The sequence below is a fragment of the Myzus persicae genome, unplaced genomic scaffold (genome assembly GCF_001856785.1).
Source record: "Myzus persicae strain clone G006 unplaced genomic scaffold, MPER_G0061.0, whole genome shotgun sequence".
Lineage (NCBI taxonomy): Eukaryota > Metazoa > Arthropoda > Insecta > Hemiptera > Aphididae > Myzus > Myzus persicae.
Window position 1 is genome coordinate 182,307 of NW_019101047.1, and position 22,971 is coordinate 205,277.

General features: G+C 34.6%; 1 protein-coding gene across 3 annotated transcripts in view; it reads left to right on the plus strand.

Annotated features, from left to right (window-relative positions):
* The window catches only part of LOC111027502 (protein Shroom), a 174,373-nt gene that overhangs the window by 57,632 nt on the left and 93,770 nt on the right, over nt 1-22,971 (plus strand). The window contains exon 1 of one of the 3 annotated variants that reach the window (XM_022305896.1): nt 13,620-13,886. The exons of the other annotated variants lie outside the window; for them this stretch is intronic. The gene's annotated coding sequence lies outside the window, so the exon portion shown is untranslated. Of the gene's footprint in view, nt 1-13,619; nt 13,887-22,971 lie in introns of those variants that run through there. 3 annotated transcript variants of the gene reach the window in all.

Genomic DNA, 22,971 nt, shown 5'->3' on the forward strand with positions numbered 1-22,971 from the left:
TGACAAATCGTTGAGTTTAATGACGGTAAACAAAGACATGAAGTATAAAGAAAGAGCATATTATTATTATTGTAAAATCTTAATGAAACGATCATCGGATATCTACAGTATGAATTCCGGTTTAATTAATACTGTATATTATATCAAACCGTTTCTGCCGGCCAGATTTGCAGCAGAAGTCTGCGGAACCAAAGAAATAATATATAGAATAGGGATAGTAGTATACTAATATAAAATAATCCGATCATTTACCGTACCTCGTACTAAATTTTATTTTTCTCTTACAAATGTCGACATTCGTCACAAATGTCAAAATGTGATAGGAGGTAAATCGATTGAACACTTTGAACTCGTCTGATGTAGATAACGAATGCTTGTTAAAACTTAAGTACATCCAGCTTTAAAAGGTTTCGTGGTTTTTGAATATGAAGATCCAATAAAAGCAAGATACATTTCGGCATACAGGGCTCTGTCACTTGTAACCACTAAATCCTAAAGTAAGTAAGTAAAATAAACTTATACACGTATCATAATAATCAATTATATTAGGTAACGTAATATTATGGGTTTACTTGACACCGCGGTGGTAGAGTCAACGCCGTCACGTCCAATAACGAACCACATATTATTATATTATATAGTCGTCGCTGGGTCCGCGTTTCGAGGTCATCATCGCGCACAACACACATTATAATATTTTATATTGTCCACGCAATTTTCAAAGTACCACAATATCTATATATATATATGTGTGCGTGTGTCTATATGGAAATCGCGGCACATATGGTTTTGCCGTGCTATTATGAAAAAAAAAAATACAACGAACGAGCCGTTTGAAATCGGTCAACATGCGCGTATTGTATGCCTACTATTATCATTATTGTTGTATGTGTATTATACTATAATGGTATTTTTCCCTCTCTATCTCCGTCTCACCTATTTCTTCAGTTCTTCTATATTTTGGTTTCTAGACTTAATTTTTTGTTTTGCTATTTCAAAACCAGTTATCCCATAGTAATCGTCACTCGTCGCAAAGCGCGTAAATCGGGGACTCCGGCGAAGACGGTGTAAGCCACAAAAGACGTGTATGTGGTATATTATATTTATGTACAGAGAAATGTGCGAGCGATTTTTCATTATTACACACTCGTGTAAACCTAACGTCTTTTCGCTTGAGTGTGTGTTCCCTTGCGCACGCGTATAGGAGGTGCGCAATAATTGTGTTATGCGCTTACCTATATAGTATTATCATACATAGCGCTAGGGCCGGCCAAGTCTCGAAATCGGCCATTGTTTGTTTTCGAACCGGTGACAACAATCATTCCGATTGCCGACGTGCTACTTGTATGTACGTTTAATAATATGTAATATATTATCTAAAAGTCTATATAACAATATTGCGACGATTTATAAACGACGCCATTGCCGTCGTCGCGCCATGGCGCCAAGTACTATTAACAGCGTGTAGTGAATATTATACAGGTCCGCTAAAAAACGCTTTCTATATTCGCGAAACCGATCGCGTGCGCTCGTTCCCGCCCGAGCCCCTGTAGACCGCGGATATTACCCTCCCGCCCCCGTGCAGCATGTCGTTTATTGTTTATTACTATTGTTGTATTATTATTTTTTTTGCTCTTCACAAAAAACCCATCATAGGTAAAGCCTTTCTCCGAGCCAGGCGCCGTGTGCACGTGAGACTTTTCAAAAATGAAAATACGAAAATCGAAAACCAACTAACTGACACTTACATATCCATAACCCATATTATAATAACTGTATAATATATTGTATGCATAAGAATGATGGAGATGATATTACTTACTATTTATTGTCATTGGTATACCGACAATATTTATGTAGGTACGAGTTCCTATAGTCTGCTACAGAATATTTCAATTTGCAATTTGCAATATATAATATTATATAGTGTACGTGTTTGTTATTTTAGATATATTGTAGTATATAGTAAGGTGCTTGGAAAGGTAAAATTAAAAACGACAAAAACAACGTATTCCGTGTGACTTAAACCTATAAATTATTGTCGGCTCTCTTTCTGTTATGTGTTGGCAGCTTGAATTGAACTGACGATTTGTTCAATATAGTTCGTCCACGTAACATAAAACTGTGATTATTTATACTTAAGTTGTAAATGTAGTTTATTATTATTATATACTAACATGTTCAGAAAGTAATGCTTAATCATAATAATGATGTAGTATGTTTACCCATCTGTATGAATTATTGCAGAATCAAAAAAAGTATTAAGTACTTAAAAATTAAAATTCAACAAACTATAATATCTTTCATTCAATAATATTTTGTTTTGTTATTACTCGTCAGCATTTGTCCAAAGGTTAGGTGTAAACATTATATTGCTGTATGGATTTTTTTTTATTTTAAATTTAGATACGGTGATGTCACATTTATATAATGTGTAAATGTTAAGTCTATAATATATACCTACTTGTTTTGCATAAACCGTGGATTTATTAGACATCACATCTTTCCACAAATATATAATGTATAATAATAATGGATTGTTGACAGTTTACAGCAATATATGTATACACGTGTAAGTATATTATGTATAGCATTTTATGCATTCGATAAACTAAAATCCGATGACTAGGTTTTAAAAGGTTATTGACATGTTACTTACTTACTTATCTAGTTATATAATACGCACTATAAAATAGTAAAATATAACGAACTGCATGTACCTGTATAGTTTGTTGAAATATCCATTGGAATATTATTACAAAATAATAATTATAATTAAATATTAATAACAAAGTATAAACATTTTAGGTACTTCATTTTTATACAGGTAGTCGAACAAATAATTTTACTTTATACATGCTTAATTTTATTGTTAATCAAAATAAGTAATTTTTATCGCCAAGTCAAATGTATAGCCGACTATTAACCACTACAGTTATACTATATGTCTAACTTCACAGTATACGCACACAGGGGCGAGGCCTTAGGGTTTTTGCCGACCTTAGCAAATATAATTTACGTTGCCTCTATTCAGTATTTTTTTGGGAGAGTAAAGTTACCCGAGGAGAGGGTATATGACATTTTTTTTCCCAAAAACTAATGCCGCCTTAGGTGGTTGCCCGCTTTGCTACTATATTGAGACGGCACCGCGTACACATGCTGCAATACCTATAATAAAAAACACTTACGAAAACCAAAGGTACCAAAGTACATATAATGCACTTCAATGAATATAGGATTGCGTAATTTTTCATTCCTTGTTTATAATATTAACCATGACGGTTTAATCAGAATTCTATGAACAAAAATCAAAATATTTTAGATGCACAATAGATACGTGTATCGTGCATGTTGTAAAATTTTGATTTTTCTCATTTTTTCTACAAGATCTAAACCAAATTATTCCGTACCACGAATCAGGCCGTATTAAAAACCATGTATTGCATAAAAATAATCGTTGCATCACACCTCGTGCGTCCATTTCCGCTCATCGTTCATTACTTGCACATCAGGCACGATGACGACGACGTACATACTAAAAACATTAGGTACATCACACTCGTATTCACACTGAACTATATTTTATCGATCGTGACTGTAATAACGCCCGTTTTTTTCTGCTCGCCTTATTGCATATTATTGTTTTTTGTTCTAAGCCGTAAACAAGATGTGACCATACATAAAACATATCGAATCGCGCGAATTGTATAAGAACGTCATATATACATGTATAATATGTATGTATATCATAGACATGTACATATAATCTATTTATATTTATTATAAAAGGCCGGATTTGATGTAGTTTATTCAATTGCTTAAATTATCTTTATCGTACCTAGCAATTACCAAAATTTAATGAATGATTTCGTTTGGATAATATATACATTATTTTAATATTATTTATGTTGTAGGCACCAGTTGTCTAAAGTTTGTATTATAATTGCGAATATAAAATATAATTATTAAATCTGAGAACTTGACGGAGATCAGCCACTAAAACTAGATGAATACATATATTATATACAAACGTACAGTATAGGTAATATATTTTTTGTTGCAACGGTCAATAATATAATGTTGCGCAATGACGCTCGTCCTAATCGAAAGATAAACGGTGCCATTTATATTATACAATGTAATATACATCATACATATATAATATCGCTCGCTATGTCATTATATATACAAGTGTGTGCGTTGTTATTATTATTTTTATAGTAACAGAAGTAACATTGTAATATAATATTATTATTATTAAACATATCAGGAACGTATATAATATAGTGTTCCAGTGGAATTTAATCAAGAACGCGCATACTCCTATCTTGTCGAAAAATGCGGGCAGATCAAATTATGATTTCTATTTTATATTCGTATCGGAACCTGTTTCACCCGAGTTACGTTAAGTTATTTTTAATAATCCATCATAAACGAAAAAAATTACTTGTGCTTTAGATCACATTATAACGATAACGGTCAAGGTGTAAAAAATTATGGACATGCACCTCATTTCCTAAATAAAAGGGATGGGCTTAAGCTTTTTATCCAGCCCACAATGCGTTGTAAAATTCATTTTTTTGGAATTTTATAAAATAATTAGTAGCTTTTTTTTTGCTTATTCCGGGCTTTGTAGGTCCATCGCCGCATCCACTACACCTCTCCAACTCTCCAATAATTAGTAGTTTATAAAAATAAATTGGCCATTCGAATACAACCAGGCACACAGGACTTGTAAGTTTTGAAAAACGGCCCATTTGGTAAGCGTTGAGCATTTCCTATCCCCATTATAGTAGTAAGAACACGTTATATCTCCTACATACCTAACAAATTAAAGTAATGTCATGTGTCATAGTTTAATTTGAAAAATATTTATTACTCATTAGATAATGAGTTATCTACGGAGACAAAAATAACATGATACCCTCTGTGCATAATTTTACACTATTTATCTATTTAGTCACATCTTGGGAATTTCATCAACTGTAGGATCGTGCAAAAACCATACAACAATGTCCAAACCTATCGTGTGCGAGTGTGTCATTTTTATCCTATTGGCATCGATTCTAGTTGATTTCAGTTGAAAATTTAGTTCAAATCGTTTCGTCGTATTCGTGGACATGCTATGCGATAGACCGTCGTTAAAAACGACAATTTAATTAGGTAGATATTATAATATAGTTAGATACTAATGTACGCATTATGAGTATTATTAGTTATGACTTATAATTACAACCTACCTATATTACGGTTTTCAGTTTATCTTCTTCAATATTTGTTACGCAACTCACACTCGTATTGAGATTTGTGGGCATTTCGGTAAATACCCTATGCCGTCGCGGGTTCGATTTCATTAATATTATTATTGTTATTACCCACGTTAATATGTTTGTATGTATAATATAAGAATATTACAAGAGTAGTTATTATAATGAGGCGGATGTGAAGAACTATGTACATAATGCACAAATATACACACGCTCCCTCTACAGCTCTACCTACGGTAAAGACAAAGAGCACGTCATGTACAATATAGGTACAAATTATTATATTTTTTATGTAACCCGTGCCTGTTGTTATTAGGCGTCTACATTGTACATACCTCTAATTATATATATATATATTTATATTTATTTAAACTCATCTGAGAACAATTACGTTATCCTTCCCCCCTACAAACTGTAATAACTAATAATAGTATGCATTGTATACCCGTTAAAAAAATCGGTAAAAATACTATCATTTACTCAGACCATCGACACTTTCACAAAACCGGAAAGCTAAGAAAATCGTAATTCACTGTGTGGTTCGTCCATGTAATATAATAATAACCAGCTATATATAATATGCCTATACGGGTGCATTCCAAATGTATAATATCAATAATAACGCTATTGTTTGGTTCGGTATACGATGTACGTTGTGTTATCCTCATGACCACGGAACAAATAATATGTCGTAACCGTTAGTAGCCAACAATAATGATAATATTAATTGGCATAATTCACGGGTACCTGGGGCAGTTGGGTAGTGTCTCTGTAGTCTGAATGTTCATTTACGTACATCACTAAGCGCTAGAATGCGTGTGTATATAGTTAGTAATAAGAAAATTATTTAAAACTTTAAAACATCTCACAATTTTAGTTATTATGTGAAAGTATCTGCTCTGATTTTAAACACCATATTATTAAAATATAAATATTATTACTTGAAAATAATTGTATAAGACATAATAATACTTGAATTATTATAAACAAGTAAATGTTTAACATTAAAACTGCTAAACATTGTATGAGTATTCAATTTCATAAAAGCCGGGAAGTTGGTCTGCTGTATAGTAGGCATGGAGTGTACCTTATCATTGAGAAGGGCACTCCAAAATGGATGTATTAAATTTGAATTACCTATACGTTTCGTAACGGAGACAGTGTATCAACCTATATTTTTAAGGATATTTTGTTGTATAATATTTAAATTGTTATTAGTTATTTATTGTTCTATATTAGTAATAATATGTGGTAGGTTTAATTAATGCAAAAAACAAATTGCTTGATATATTATACAAAAAATTATAATATTACTAGCTGCAGTTATTAATTTATTGCATCAATAGAAGTTACAACGATGATTAGAACAAAAAAACTTAAATCTTTTCACTTTTGTTTAAATATCTAGTTTTGTAAAAATTTGAATTTCAAAAACTTAAAAGAAATATTCCTATATGTTTTCGATACTTTCAAATTAGTATAAGGACAACTTATGATTAATTTTCTACTAAATGTTCAAGCTATTTGACCAAGTATAACATTTTGTATCAACATGTACATACAAAAATAAAATCTTTAAATAGCTCAAAAAGAGCCAAATTATTTTGAAAATTAGTTATTCTATTTTCTACTGTTTAATAAATGCTAATATAAACATTTGTTGATAAATTCAAGTAAATAAATAACAACGAAGTAACTTATAAGTCAAAAACTGCAAGCGTAAAGGAGTTCCGAAAATATTCCCTTATTTTTTTTTTAGTTTTTCCCGATTATTAAGAAAAAGGGGTATTTTACTTTTAACCTCTTAGATAAAGGTACCAACTAGACCCAATTTTTTAACACAAACCTCACTTTACTAATATTGAAGCACTATTACTACTATGAAAAGTGTCGTCAGATACAAAAAAACCAACAAGTCATTGCAATCCACTCAGAATCTAAAACTATATTCTTCATATACCTATATTAACTTTGTATTTAGAATACATCAAATCGTATAGTACGTTTAAAATTTAAATAATTATTCAGGCTGTTGTCCGTTAGTAATATTCAGCAGTAAGAACATTATTCGTATAATTTTACTCAAATACCTTACAACTCTCATCCGCACCTATGTTGGTTAGCACACGTCATATATAATATTATTATTAATGAATTCGTTATTTTGTTCTTTACGCTCGACTAATAATTTATACATTATTCCCGACTGCGGAACGAGTTAGGTATTTTGCCGAGTATATCATTTACGATTGTGAACAGTTCTCGATGACGGTAACACATCATATTAGGATTATTTTACTGTTTCATTGCAGCAGCACTGCTATCCATTGCCATGCACGTATAAATGTATTCATTTGTTGAAACGAGTTCAAGCTGCAACCGGACATGTCTGACAGGAGTATTTATTATTTATTATTTAATAGTAAATTAATACATCATAATAAAAATAATCAATAGTTATAATGACCAATGGGTATTCGTCGGCCCGCATTCTTGTGGGTACCTAATATAATAAAATTAAGTATTTCTCATATTTTGGTTTCTATATTGAACAATAGCATGAACATATATTATGTATACTATATTGACGAAGGCAGGCCAAGATCAATCGTTAATTATATTGTTTTATTGACGGATAGGAGCGACCTTAATTTGTTCCGCTCTATACTTACATTCTACCACAGTTTCTCCGCTATATTTTAATATATCATTAAGTAAATCAAAATTAAATAATATGCATCTGTAGACACTATTTTATATAAACTTAAAAATGTATAATATTTGTACGGAACTATTATTTACCCATTATTATTACCCACTGGTGCAAGCTGATTGATTCACGCATATGAAATCATGTAAAATTGTAAAATCACAATATTTTTAGTTGATCTTTTCATTTCCGAAGTATTATTTTTGATACGTATATTAAGATTACGTGCAGTGTGCTCTGTGCATAATGATGTTTACTGTATATAAATTATCATATGTAAGCGAGTAGGCTGATGACTTTTTTCCGTTTGCACCGTCGTCGGACTTGATAGAGGGCATCAAAATGCATACAATAAAACATGTTTTTCAATTATTTTCAGGTTCCGTAGTAGCTACATAAATGTAGGTACAAAGGTACACTCGTACCACATAATATTATTAAATGTAATGACGCCTCGCACACGCTGAATATTTTTATAAGCTCCAGTTTTATAAGCCGTTTTCAAATTAAAAATGTATTCCGCGAGTATTATTTTTTTTCAAATGTATGTAACTGTTGTTATTATTACTATCCTTCTATACGACCCACAATATAACATTATCTACTATGCCTATAGAATGCAGGTACTCGTCATATCATATATTTTATATTATATTATATTATATGTATACCTATAATATGTATATTATGATGGTGTTTTTTTCACTGGGAGAAAATAGTGTAGTTAACGTGCTCTGGATATAATCTAGATTATAATATTATACACTCGAAGTATGATTACGATAAAAACAAAAAATTATCATAAGTCGAACAGTGTTTTTTTCACGTAGGTTGAGGCGCTTTTCTTGAAATCCCGGTTTCGATAATATATATATTATATAAATATAAATATAGGTGAGGGTTCGATTACGCAACATATTCGATCGTTCCAAATAATATTATAACGATAGTCGAAACCAATTACTTTTAATTAATTCTTTGTACGTCTACTTTGAATATTTTTAATATGATTTTTAAAAATTCTTTGGACGACTATTATACATAATATTAATATGGATACAAAGTTAAATGAATATTTAGGATGTCAAAAATGTAAATAATCGATGTATATAATTAGGTATATTAGTTAATGACTTATACTTCATACTCACTACTCACAGCTAGCAGTATACTTATCACAGAATACCCATAAAGCACACTCGAGTAAATTTTATTTTCCGAATATTATATGTACTATAGTTTTGTATTTAAAAACATTTTTTGTGGAAATCTTCATGTCTAATCAGTTATAAATTAAATCATTTTTCAGTAAAAAATTAACTTTTATGCCTAATCTGTATAGAGATATTATAGGAAATTGTATACAATTGAAATAAAAAATAAATTATCATGTGTCAAATGTGAGTGTATGGGATTATGCTACTATAGGATGAGGTTGATATTTAAAGATCGAAGCGAATATATTTCCATTTAGAGTTTTTCAAAATGACAACAATTTTAAATATTAAAATGATTACTAAAATGGTACTTGCCTATTAAAGTAACGGGTTTTAAGATATGGAAAAACATTATTTTTAATTGTAATAATAACAATGTTATGTATACAGTACTAGGAATTAAAATGTTGGAATTACAAAATTATAATTGCACTGTGTATAATAACGTAAGACTATAAGAGCATTTCACATTACTTGCGGACCGCGGTTATGAATTTTAATGTTTCGTCCTAATTCTCATTAATTAATATGAAATGGTTGTGTTATAATAAGGCGCATAACACGAATCGTCTATGCATTACAATATACACCAATTATTATTACACCAGAGAACCACAGTCCACATTAACTTTGAAACCCACTTAATCAGTGCGTAATAGAGTAGGCCATAAAATCCATTACGTCATATCTACGAAATAATAATTATTTAAAATCATATATCTATTGTGCTAATAAAATATCATAATTCACAACAATCTATAATATGTGGGACACGATAATGGTAATGTAATTTTTGATTTTGTTGAAAACATAATTTTTCATCAAACATAATAAAATATGTATTCAATTTAAGTCAATCTAATATTACAATATCTTCAAATAAATGTTAAGGATTTTTATACTTATTTTTAGGAGATTTTTTTAATCATAGAGACACACTAAATGTACAGCTCGTTCGATACAATTTTTTTATCAATTTAGTTACTTATATAGTTGTATAGATTAATATTAGATATAAGTACAAATACCTATATATTATATAGTATATATTTATGATAATATGCTATATATTTCATTTATTAGCTTTGATGGTATCTATTCATTATTTACCGATCCGACTAAAGTATTAAAAAAAACATGTGTACCGATTTACATTTATACTAAACTAATGTCTAATTTAAAATACAATAATAGTGATAACTGATAATAATAAATTATCCGATTTGCTTTGTGGACGAGACTCAATCCAGATATTTTAAGCCCACCGTTTATTGGAACATAAAACAGCAAGACTCATATATAGCTAAATGCTAATGTCTGTTTAAGTAGGTATACACTTACTGTTTTCACACACATACGCAGTCATTCAGCGATATATATATATATAATATATTATTATATATTTATACATGTTTTTGGCTGCATCATATATTCATGTATGGTCGGTAATTTCTGGCATCTATTCAGTTTTCACTATGAAAATCGTCTAGCAATTCCTTGTGTTATACTCGCAATATCTTTTGCGTAAAAACCATTTCCGTGTCGTTATGTCGGAGAATTTAATGATAGTTTACTCTGTATGCCTGTATGTATGACCGCGATATCACTGTTACTGGTACAATTATTCAACAGTCGGTATCGGTCATAATCTCGACCATAATATAGAAATATAATATTGATATAATAGTATAATATAAGTATTATGGGGCTGATTATAATATCGTCAACACTAACTGTTAGTATCCATTATTGTTCGGACAATAAACAGCATGGAACAGTAGTTGTACATAAATAGCGTATAATGCTTTTGACTCATCTCAAAACAATTGAGATTTATGTAACAGACACACTTGTACTGAGTATTAAATATATAGTGTATTGTAAACGTTGTAGTCAATTAAAGCCAATCAAGGAAACGTGACCTCCCTCGAATCGTCGTTTTCTATTTTTTGATGGGTACGCATAAAAGTATATTATTTTACTATAGGTGTATTATAGTAATACCAGATTGTACATTAGTATATTATAATAAACATATTCATTACTCAGGTATTCTTTTATATTATATATATTATAATATATAAACCTACTATAATATGTTGTGTATTATTTTATTTGTTCTCATATATTGCCATCTATGCCATATTATATATTTTATTTCCGTTTCTTATCGCAGTATATTACAATAATTTATATCTGAACTAATGGAATAGAAAGTAAAAAAAAATGGTCATGTTTTGTTGTGATAGTGTCGATTGCCGTGAAACGAGTCAGGATCAGTTATTGGTTTTGTTGCATATACCTACGTAAACTATGTTGCTTAATTATATTTAAGTGTATCAATTTTTATGGACTAGGAGAAAAGCCCGGATTTCTTTAACATTAGACGTTGACCTATAAAGTACCAACCATAGTATTTTACATATTTGTTAGGTTTTGTATTGAATCCGGAATAAACATAAATTCTTTCAATAATTGTGAAGAATTTAAAAATCTACTGCCTCAGTTGATCTAATATGTTTTATTTTTTATCAATTTAATCAATTTTATATACTTTAGTATGCAGGTACTCTAATAATGCTACTTACTAGTTACTGCTATATCTTAGCAGTTGTAATTTGTAAATTATTTCAGATGATATTATAGTATACTTATAATTTTTTTTAAATTTAAATTCACTAATATTTTAATAATATTAAAATAAATTTTATATTGATTAATGGAACTCTCTGGCACAACCTAAAAGCATCATAGATGATCCAACTATTTAAAAAAATTGTATACTTTGACATTTATTGTTGGAAATAAAAAATATAATTATTTTAATGGACCTTAAAAATGCTTATCTCGTATTTGTTTTTATAGCACATACAAGTAAAATTAACGTTAAAGTAAATGTTTACCGATTAGTGACCATTTAGTATATTTGGAATACAGTCTTGTGAGAATTAATTGCAAATATTTGATATTTTAACATTGTATAATAATAATATAATATACAATTTGCACGTTAACTGATAAGTAAGAATATTGGGACGATTAAGATAAATACAATAGTGTATATTGTCATATTAATATACAGTAAAGAACCTGTTTAAATTATTCACGTGAACGAAGTACACGTTTACTATTTACACTGAAATTAGACAGGATTTTTTTTCCGGACGTTCATTCAATTTATTGAATTCTCTTGATACATATAACCATTATCCTCAATATTTAAACAAATATCGATACCTACAGATAATAGAATTTACATTTTGTTCTGCCACAAACTCCCCACCCTTTCTATGAGCTTTCCGTACAACAAATTAAGCAGGGTAGTATCCTTACAAATCTGCAATGAAATAACCATGGAAATAGATTTTAAGTGGTATTTTTTGTTAATGAAATAGCCCAAAATATAAAGTTTATTACTTATTCTCTAGCAGCCTATGGTCTAGCCTATATAATACTTTACGAAATAAAAGATTAATATTGAACTGAACATACATGGTCACCCTGCATTCCATGGAAACAAGGCTACATCTATACTGTAATAAATCGAACATTCTAACACTGGAATCGGGAAATCATATTTCGGTTTTCAGTTCGCAGTCTTAAATTCTAAATATCAGCCATATATATAATATATTATAACAAATAAAGATTACTCAAAAGTGAAAATCGCATGGTATACACTGCTGCGCTGCAGGTGTTTCTTCTCTATATACTATATCGATATACAATGTTATAACGTCCCGAAAATAACGAGCATTAAAAAAAAAAACGATGGGACCACCATAGATTTTTCTTTAGGCCCACCCGCGTTCGATCACGAAATAAAACGATAACATTTATCTTATATTTTTTTTTATCATCAAAAGGCATTAAGTATCCGACAGAGCATTTTAAACGGATTTATTTTAATCTTCTCAAACGTCTCATTTCTGGTTTCGTTTGTCTAGTAAAATATCCAAAAAAGGGAAGTCCGCCCGAGGCGACCACGAAGATACGGCGACAGCGTATCTTCAAGATTTTCGTCGCGCGGCCGTGCGCGATGGGTGGTGGGTGGGTGAAGGGTCGGTCTAGGCCGACCGCAAGGCCGAACGACCGCGACCTGTGCGCGTAAACACCACGGTGGCGGTGGTGCGCGCACACGCGTTGTGCACCGCTCACTATCAGTGAGTGCGCGCGCTCACAACAGGTATTCAACGGCTATAATATTATTATGTTTAGTAAATAATAATAATATTATTATAATGGTGCGGGGGCACACGCCGCCCGTTTTACGTATGCCATTCGGCGGCGGCGGGTCCACATACGTACGCGCGCGCGCACCCACCACCATCACCATCACCACCACATCGCGCCGCGCGCACACACACGCACACATATGCGCGCGTCTGAAACGAGCAACGCGACAACGACTGCACCGTCGTATTCAGTTTCGTTACGAGCGCCGATACGTCCGGTCAGCACGTCGTCGTGGTCGTCGTCGTAGTAGTAGTCAATCGCTCCGCGCGAACCGGTTCCGCCCGCCCATCGCTGTGTCGCCTTTCGCGATCCGTGTTCGTACGCGCCCGCCGCACATACATAACGATATCGTCGCAGTGCGTTTCCAGTGCTCCAGTAAAGGATATATATTATTTTAGTGTACCTACACAATATTGGATAACCCGCCGCCGCGCCATGGGCGGCCGCTGATTTTGGGTAAGCGAACCTTTTTATTCAATCTTTGGCAGTTTTTTTGAATCAACTCTTATTTTTTTTTTATTGCAATTAATATTGTTTACTAAAGTCCGACCGACTAGGATCGATCGACCGGCCAGTCGGCAGATTAGGTCGGTCGGGGTCGGTATGCTGTATACATATAGCATTAGTCTAGCTGCCGGCACGCGCGCGCCCATTAAATTATCATTTTCTCCTTCGTCTTCTCGTCCCGTTTCGCCTAATAACCGCATTCCTCCATTCCTCCGACTTGTATACGTCCGCGGTCACCGCCTCGAGATCCGTTCGAACAACGGAATCCTTTGAGTAGCGTGTGTGTGAGTGTGCCGGAGCGACTACATCTGTTCTTCACGATCGCGAGTTATATGACAAAATCGATTAGTCATACGGAACGATAAATTACGATACGTTATGTGCGTGTGTTAAAATCTCCAGACAATGACGCACGTTGTTTTCATAACCTTCTCCCCAGGAGAATTATTGAAACATCGTTTCATCAATATTTAAGTACGTGTGTACATTATTATTCCGTAGAATGTGCGTACCTATATAATAGTATATATATATATATATATACATATTATGCCAAGATCGTTCATATATAGGGTTTTATAAACGACAATAGATATTATTATGATCGTTCGGACGACATATGCCCAATTTAATATTATACCTAACCAATTTGTTTGTTTTTATTCCTCAACGTTATAAACTTGCTAACCTTTACGTGTGTGTAATAATATTAAATATTTGGCAGTCGCTTGAGTCTTGACGGCGCCGGTGTTTAACAATCATCTGCCGATTTCGGTGAATGTGTATCCGATGATGTTTGCATTGTTTCCGTTCGGACCAGTCTATCAGCTAAGCTCTCTGTAATAATATATAGTATCTTGTACAGTGTATACACTATATACGAATGCCGTCGAGCGTGGCGAATATGAAATAATTAATTTAATCGACAATGCAAAGCCTCGTCGGACTTGCCGGCTCGAACGTTGGACACGTCACGTCTTACAATAAAATTCCCCTTCGCTCAGATAGTGTACTGTAACTATTTATGTGTAACACTCAGCTGAACTATTTTAATTAGAGCTAAAAAATAATATGTAATCACTACTAATATAGCAGCCCGAGATGAGTAACAATACGTTTCTGTTTTAAATAAATTGATGTCTCGTCAATGAACGAAGAATTAATTTCAAAATCGACTTACTCATGTATCGCAGTGGTGTTGGCGTGTTAGTAGTGCGAGTGTGTCGAAATTATTATTCACGACGCGTTCGCACGTGTATAAAATTAGTAGCATTACGTGTATCGTACTCTCATCATCATTTGGTGGATTGGTATAGGTATGGGAGGGGGAGAGAAGTTCAAGAAAATAATGAAGCATATCGAAACACATCGATCATGCATTCGGTATCCGAAGAATGTGCAATGACCGTTTGCGCTCCGTGTGCGAGAGATCAGTTGGCAGTTTCAGTCCATGTTGCCATATAAAATATTACATTGGTTACTCGACACAAATTAAGAAGATAAAGAAATATTTATTTTGTCCCTTTTTGCTTTCTTCTGGAATATTGTTGTTGTCGTCCTCTGCAATGATGATTGTGTCCGCTCTGTTCTGTGAAAAATTAATAACTCGACATATTGAACCTTATTCGATAGTGCGACGGTGGACCACGTGGCTGTATACGATTGGATAATGTTATGGGATTCCACAGAGTCTACCGAGTGCTCCTGGGTCGACCGTGTCAATTGTTGCGGCGATCCTTTTTTCTTTCTTCAGCGCTCCTCCTCCCCCTCCATCGCCCGACAGGTCCCTTTCCGATTGTACTGCCGATTGAATAGCTCTGAATTCCTTCTTGCTTTGTGTATCAGTTTTGGTATATTCAGATACCGACCGTATCGAGAGAGAGAGAGAGAGAGAGAGAGAGAGAGAGAGAGAGAGATGAGAGAGAGAGAAAGAGACCGTAAGAGACCGTGCGCGTGCAGAGATCACGGGGTGCATACCCGCTCTCCACCAGCCACCATCGACCATCCTAACATATATCCCGACCCGACGTGAACGCATCCGTCACCTCGTTCTATATGTGTACAGACAAGGCTGTTTAATTCTACTATAGTTTTCGTTTTATATGCAGAAACACACGAAATTGGCTTTATTAATTATTATAAAATATCATAAAACGCTACAAGAACTACTCGAGCTTTTAACATTCTATGCGCGGTGCAATTTGATATTGCTATAACGTGTACACTGTTTTGATACATCCGTCGACGATTGATTCAAACGCGCACATAGTATATACGTGTATGTACGAACAGAGAAAGAACGCGACGGTGTTGTGGTATGGACGTGCAGTCCCGTCGACTGGTTCCTGTCTATTGTTTATAGTGAGTCGACCGGGATGTCAAGACTGTAAGATAGTACCTATATTATAATAATATACACCTCATGGTAATATACTCAATATATGTATATATATATATTGTATATATGTATGTATATTTATATTCTAATAGAAACTTCTTTTCCACAATATACATACCGACCGCTGCCGTCGCGAGGCTTATGGCTGTGGTTTGCCATCAGATATCGTCTAAAACCCTATGGAACGCGTCCTGACCACTAAATTCCTGGTCACGAGCCAACAGTGTTTTTTTTTTTTTGGTTCGCTATGACAACGTCACACTGCACCATAATTTACCTAATATATCTTGTGCAACTCGTGACATTGTGCAACGCATAAGATTTTTTGGCAAACAGTCGTCTCGTCGACGTCTTGTGTAAACTACGTTCATTACTTCGAATCGTTAATTATTATAATATTGACCGGTTGTTTCACGTTTTTAACGGAACGCAACCCGTAAAATAATATTTCGATATTCGGATTTTTCAATTAACCAGTCGTGCGTTAACCTCGTTCAATTGATTCGTTTAAAAGAGGAATATATAAATATATAGTTATGATGTGTACCGGTTCAAGGTCGTTGGCATTCGGACTGACCGGTGGTAATCTATCAACGTTTCTCAACGGCCGCCGACGCCGCCACCACCGTAGCTACTATATTTCTAATCTGGTTTCTCGAGAAAGCAGAAGTCTTCTTCCAGACAAGGTCGCGTATTAACGTGATTTACATAAATTACACATTAAAATAATATGTTTATGGTACCTATATTAAATTGCTACTCTTGTTGTTACATTTATAGTCCGTCCGATGGTCGAATCCAAGTTTTTGGTAGGTATAAGGCCGTAATAACCACCGGGTGTGCACAGTGCGATAATATTATAAACTGCGCGAGGGTGAAATTTCATGTTCGATGCTAATGCGTATCGTGTTCTCGTGGTCACTATAGGCGCAGATGTTAGCCCCCATATATAACTGACGTCCGCCAGCGCATGCCTAACATCTGCCAGATCAGCTGCGTGACGACGACTACCGAACGTGTATTTTATACTTTTAGTACTTATTTTATACCAAGTACCTACACATTTTTAACTCAACTAGAGCTACTCTATATCAGTCTTGTCTCGCCCCACTCTGGTATCATTATCTGATTTCGGCATATCGTATACATAATATTATTATTGTAGGTTTCTCTTGCTTTTTTCAATATATTCTTCAAACATCTGATATAACATGCGAGAGAGCTTAAAAATAATTGTCTCTTCATCGTGTTGAATGTTGATGGTATCAACACCGTTTTATGGAACATATTTTCAAAGGTGATAATATCAGTTTTCGCTACGATATTATTATGGTTGGCCGTATAGAGCTCAATATATTTTCCATTTTTCTCCCATTCTGGATGTAGGTATATGGTGCAGTTTATGATATGACTTTTCGGATTCGCAATGAAAATATATCAGTACATTATACTATAATACTTATGCGGCGTAGGCTGGCATTCAACTGTTGCTACAGCAGATCAGATGATAGTTTTTATACATGTGAACGTGGCGCGTGCTGTGTACACTTATTCGTGTAATTTGCGCAGGTGCTGCAGATAATGCAGTTGGCACGAGAAAATTATTGTTTTGCTTGGGTGGTATGGATAGATTTAAACGACGACCGTAGTATTTCTGCAGCCTGAACACAATGCGGCGTTGCCCACTCATCACGACCTTTACGTCTCTCTATACGGACCGAGAGGTCGAGACTGCTCGTCGTGATTGGGCTCGGTGTCTGTAATGACTCGAGATCGTTTTTTTTTTAAATTTATTTTTAGCGCGTACGTTGTAAATTTTTGCGTGTCCCGTTATATACCTAATAATCGTCCATAGCTCACTGCAACCATTGTATGAGAGTCCGTACAGTAATTATGGCGAAAAGTTTACAATCTATGGTGGAAAACGTATGGTGTAAGTAACACGCCTATGGTCGCTACTCACTACAGGAACTGTCACGAGGGGCGAACCATATACAGTTTCTTCTTCATGCTCTCTGGTCGCGAACTCTTAGAAGTGTAGCGCACCTGTTGCCCCGGATATTGTATTGAAACGTCGTGATTCGAAAGTGAGGGTAGATTAATTGACTGTCGAGTGTATATCCTCCAATTGTCTCTTCATCCGTTTTACTAATTTACGTAATTTGTTTACCGAGTAGACTGACCGCAGCTTTCTTCCACACGACCTTTTGGATCTAAACGATTTCATAAAAGTATAACTGCACTGCGACACCTGTACGTCAGTCGTATCACTGTATGCGTGGCCTTCGGAAGCTTCGTTATCAATATTTACATATTATATTATTATAGTAGTTGGTATAAATTACAAGTATAATTTCATCGTCATTGATGAGAATTAGTATTCTATTCGTGTACGGCCGTTATCAAACTATAGTGGTGAAAATTGCACGTTATCCAGTCAGTACCTATCTAATAGCAACGGCGACTGCAAATGAAAGGTTGGAATATGGATTGTAATCGCGCTTAAAAACACTGCCGGGTGAATTGATCACAATAATATAAACGAGAGTATAATGTAACAATATTGTGTAGTATATGATTTACAATTCGCAGTACCTAATGTAAGTCCCTAAAGCTAGCTAATAGAGCATGAGAAAACCTTGAGCCGTGCTCGCTAACGTACCCATATATACATATTATATTATTTCACAAGCTTGATTTGCATCGCGCACTATCGTTGTTGTTATTATTATTCTACTGTGCAGGTGCATTGTCTTTGGATCGAGAGTGTTTCGATAATCGGGATTAATAAATGAATACACATGTATACCTAATACATATACAACATACCTACAACTAAGGTACTATATTATAATTCTGTAGGTATACGTTTATCGCCAATCAAGATTTTCAATTGTATGTCAATATTTGATTTTTGATCTTCTAACCTCCACCGGGTCCGCTATAATATGTATAGTACTATATTATAATGATCGCTAGCGCTCGTGACGCAGCGCAGATAAAACACAATACTTACTACAATAGATTTTGCAATATATTTTGACCCCGGAGAAAAATGACAACGGTCACAGCCTAGGTACCAGCTATATAACGTGAATCGATGACGTAGATGTACCCGGTTTTTGGTGTTAGTACTACGCGTCACCTGTCGAAATTATATAATATTAATAATAATATTATTTTCTTAGAGTTTAGACGTTTTGTAACCGCGGTCCTGGTCGATTGTACATACACCGGCTATTATGTATACCTACCAATATTTATACATATACCCACTCGCCGTCGCGGAAACGGGTCATGATGATGGAAACGCCGCAAATGTCCGCCCAGAACCGGTCCGTCGTATTATATATTATATATTACGTGTAGTATAATAGTTTACGTATAATGTATATATACTATAGAAGGGAGGAAAAAATCGTTTGATTCGCGAGATTCGCACCGCGAATCGAATTTCGTGCCGACTTGACGTTAACGTATTCCACGCTGCAACCTTGACTTATGTATGTGACAAACCAGTACCTCGGTAAAGGTATACGCGGCGGGGTCTTTGCTGCAGAGTTCCTATATATGTACTCAACATATATAAGCGCTACATGATGTATATATAGCGGTATACAGGGGTTGAGGAAGAACGGTACGCATGGCCTGCAGATTACGTCGTCTTCCTGATAACAAGACGCACTGCTTTTTCTTAACATTGACATTTAATAATAATAATAGTACGTGATAAGTTCAAAGACCTGCAGCGGCAGTACGGGAAAACGATTATTTTCGTTGGATCGATATTTTTTTCATTCCATTTCATTCGTTCTCTTGTCCTCGGTGGGCATAAAATGTAGACGTATACATTTGCAGCAGCCCCCGGTGGCCAACTAGTTCTCGAACAGAATCCGACGGCTTTGCTGCTATACCAGCACTCTTGCGTCCTGGACAGTATATATTCACATTAATACCTTAAGATTAAAAAAGTAAATATATAATATATATATAAAGTATGTACATTGGTATAAAACACCAACAGCGCTGCTGTTTGGTCGTTTGGCCCGTGTATATACATATATAATATATAAGTTGCCAGGTGGTTGCAGTCGTACAGGAATGCGTCTCGTTTTCAAAACGGATGTACGATTGAAATCCATCATTCGCCCGCAAGTAGTGGACGGGCCCTAATGGTCTATAGAGGTCGGAGGTGTTTGTTTCTTCTATACAGAATAATGTATACGTTTGAAGCCGCTTTAACGCTGTTTAGTTCGAGAAACGCGGTTGTACTTGCATTCGGTATATCTTATTATTTATGACTAGTATAGGCTCCCAGTCGTATAAAGACCATCATAAATCATAATTTTGATTTTTCTTCCATTTACTTATTATTTTTACAATGTGTTATTGATAACCGAATAATACATTTTTTTCAAAATTCAAAACAATTATTCCGGAAACTATGATACAATTCAGGACAACAAAGTATTTTTACATTGGCAACATTGCAAGATTTTGCACATGAATTTTTAGTTGAAAGACAGGCTTAACGGAAGTCCTAGTGCAGCGAGATTCTTATAGTATGGATATAGGTGTAGGCGCTACCCGTCAAAAATCCGGTACGCGCAGTACCAAATACCAATACATCATATTATTTTTAGTACCTGTAGGCTTTAGTGGACGCAAGCTTATCCGAATTACGCTGTAGGTTATACGACTCGTTATACATTATAATATGTGTACTGCACGCTCTTCGTAGTCGTTTATGCTAATCACCGTCGTCGTCGCGCGTATAATATTATCTATTTACACTGGTGCATAGAATGCTGTTATTATAATATAAAAATAAATAATATTACTATGCGTCTGTTCGACGGCGAGTGTACGCGTTTGGTATATGCGTAAAAACAACGGTCCACCGATATCGGACGGTAGGTGTATGGGTACACACCACACACACTGCACGTGACAAAAGCAGTCACGATTTCACCTCGACCGGTATAATAATATGTGTATAAACGCTATAAATATAAGTATATATTATTATTGTACATTTAACACTGTCATTTTTATAATATTATTTTTTTAAAATTTTTTTTATTTTTATACACCGCCTCGCGGACGCGCGAATAACGACAATATAATATTATATTGTGTACGACCTGTCCGGTGACGTCTTGCACCGTTTCGTTGACAAACGACGTCTTGCAGAACCCATCGGCCGATGCACACGGGTGGACGCAAGACGCGATCGTGACAATTTTCATGCAGGGTGATCTGGCCGACACTCTCACACGTGGTCGGGTACTAGCTGTATGCCATTTAGCTGCAGTTGCAGCGTTTCATACACTCGTATATCGAGAAACCATTGCAAAACCGCGCCTGTATCGTTTTCTCATTTGTCATCGGTCTCGCACGACTTCTATATAATATATTATATTATTATCATTATATCATTATATTATTGCCCCGAATCGCTTTTGTGTGTACTCGCGTGTGTATTAGTGCTTTCCAGTCGTGCTCCGTCGTCACAAGGGGGGGGCACACTGCCGCGGCGCCGGGTTGCCGCGATTGCAAAAAACTAAATCCTCGTTACACTTGAACAAATACGGACCCCCCCCCCCCCCCGAGATGATATATCTTCGATATTAGTATAACGACGTCGCATGGCAATCATTTTGTGGTTATATTATTATTGTCGCCGTCGTCGTCACTCGTCTTATAACATTGTGCATAGTATATAAGCAACAATGTTTTCGTATTTTATTATGTGGTGTGTGTGCTATAGGTTATAGCTGGTATGTACGTGCAAATACACGGGATTGGCACGGACCGAGAATCTGCGGCATCCAAACCGGAATTTCCTTTGTCGGTATATGACGATACTCGACGGCGCGTATAAATTATATTATATTTTATTTTTTCATTAATATTGTTATTATTAATATCGATAGCTGCACACACGCCGCGTTAAGTGAGTCATTAATGATTTTTATTTTTTCTTCGACTTTACGTTCGCGCGTTTCAACGCCGGCTCAAGTATGAGTCACCGTCGTGAGTCTTAACTGAATATGTGGCTGATATTTCACCTTGACTCTGTCACATACAATGTTAATACGCTGTACAATGTATTATTTTATAACCATATTAATGGGTAGTATGATTTACTGCAGCGGCAGACCCTTAGGGTCCCGACACACCAAGTTCCACGCAAGACCTTTATTTTTATCGAACACAGAAATCCACCATTGTTTATTTTGTATAGTGTATACGAACGAAACGGGTATTCTTCGTCGATTAATCGTCTTTCAACGTTTCATTTGAGCAGTACACACTCGAATATCGTATATTAAGATAATACTATTATACTGTATACTGTATAGATACTTAAAATATTTCAAACTCACTTTATCGTACCGCCGCACACCCTTATCCGCTCGAGTAATAATAAACCACTCCTATCACCACGCATCCTTCAAGTAGGAAGGAGGGAGGTACACTGCGACGTCGTTGTTTCGTCCTATACTTTATGCCAACCGTTTGGTTTAACACATAGAAGTACAGTATAATAATATAATTGTTGTGATTATGTGTACAACTATATGCGGTTAATATTTAGTGTATTTTTTATTTGGTTTTCGGATTTTGTTGTAA